We start from the raw sequence: 2190 nt of genomic DNA, 5'->3' as shown, positions 1-2190 counted from the left end.
GAGGAAAAAAAATTGTTTTAAGATGGCTGTCAAATAATTAAAACTGCTAGAAAAATTCTTGACAAAAATTTTGAGGAGAGAGAAATTTGGAAATATCTCTAATATTTCATGTCAAATTAGGTAATAACCAAAATGATATTATAACCGTTATAAATTTATTTTGAAACTACTATGAAAGTGTAATTATATAAATTCTAACTATACATGCCATACAAATATTAATTAATCATATTTTCTTTAATGTATTCTAAAATTTCTCGTAAGGAGAATATAACATAGGACTTAAAAAATTTTAATTGAAGACTTTTAATTACAATGATTTACAATTTGATTGAGAGGGTTCTTACTTTTTTTGTTTGGGGGGGGGGTGGGGGGGGTTCTTACTTGTTAGAGTTATTTTGGTCACAAAAACACGCAATAAATGAAAATTTGATGTACTGACTGGCTGAAATTTTTCACTGGGACTAGTAAAGCTTTAGTCGCTGGAAAGCATCAATTTTTCATCAATCAATTAAGCAATTTATGTGAACGTAACAAGAGAACAAAAGAAAAGAAAGAAGATTACTTTCAAGCCATGTCAATATCCCTGTATGACCTATCCAGTTTTCAATAACTCTGCCTTTCGTTCTTTTACCTTCTCTACTAAACAATTGGAGTTGATGACCAGCTTATCCTTGCGAAAAGAATATTTGACCATGAACAACTCTTCTAATTTTATTTTAATAAATTTGCCATTAATAATAATAATAATATGCAAGATCTGAACACTTTGTCGAGGAACGTAAACTATGAGTAGGTAGAAAATCTTTTATATATTTGCATAAACGTTTCTCATCAAACAATTAATATTTTACTTGCATAGTTAGAATTGACATGACATTTAAAATCATCTAGTATGTTAATAATATTTGATTTATTAACTATCATTTCACATAATCATGTGATAGATTTAAATTATATGGTGTCGTGTTTGTTGAGATGCAGACTTTGTTTGCGTAACATTACTCCCTTAAATTTGTGACCCTATCAATATTACAGAAGTCAATTCATAAATAATCTTTTTCTCCTCATCCGTCATCCTTCCCTAGTTTGCTAAAATAATAGACTCATGCACACCTGACACCTACAAAGAGGGTGGATGTCTATCCAAGACCATGCAATATTTTCCCACTTGGAAGGAAAAAATGACTTTTGAGACATAGAGTTAGATCATTCGCGTTAGATTATCCACACATTTTTGTTCCATGTACTGTGTATTATATATAATATTATATATGAGCAAATCTATGTGATATATATATGGTTCATCAACCAACTTTAAATTTAGAAGATTATTTGAATGGAACGACCACAATTTCCAAATTAACAAAAAGACTACTTTTTACTTCATCGATCATAAACAATTCTAGTATTGGTGTCGGTCTAGTCGATATACACTAGCAGCAGCCCAAATATGAAAACTATATATAGGAAAAACGAGCACTTAACAATAGAATTAAAAAATAATCAGTTGAATATTAACAAATTAACAGAATAAATATCTAAGGATAGTTATGTATATACTCGTAAAGGATTCACTAATCTTCAATAATCTTCAACTTTTGTGTTGCCATCAACGATTTCAGGACAGGTGGTGTGTATCATTTTTCTGTGTATCAGTGGAAAAATGATCAAAATCCTCCTATTATTCTAGTGAATTTATTTTTTCTCTCCTTACATCTCAAAACTCATTAAAACTCTTTGGCATTAAAATGATTACGTGAACTTTCTATCTTTTTGTGTCTATTTTTTAATTTTACCCTTAAAATCACATTTATGATTAATTTTTTCCTTTTATTGATTTATTGTTGACCTTTGTGCATCATAAGTTTACTTATAGTGATAACATAGTAAAATCCACAAAAAAAATTGAAACTAAACGGAATCTTTTTAACAAGTAGTTTTGACTGATTTTGAAATATGACGGGAGAAATGATTTATTTTAATAAACAACATGAATTTTTTAAATCATTTTCATGTTCAATATCCCTAAAAGCACAGCAAACCAAGTTGGCTTTGTCGGAGAATTTTGGAAAATCAAATATTTAAAATAGACTCTCTTTTATTTCTTCAAAAACACTTCTCAAATATTACAACTCTTATTTTTTCACTCTCTACAAATTAGAGATTTTGTTACTTCTCTTGATACGT

This window comes from Citrus clementina, unplaced genomic scaffold (assembly GCF_000493195.1).
Source record: "Citrus clementina cultivar Clemenules unplaced genomic scaffold, Citrus_clementina_v1.0 scaffold_3, whole genome shotgun sequence".
NCBI classification, from domain to species: domain Eukaryota; kingdom Viridiplantae; phylum Streptophyta; class Magnoliopsida; order Sapindales; family Rutaceae; genus Citrus; species Citrus x clementina.
This window is presented reverse-complemented; position numbering follows the sequence as displayed.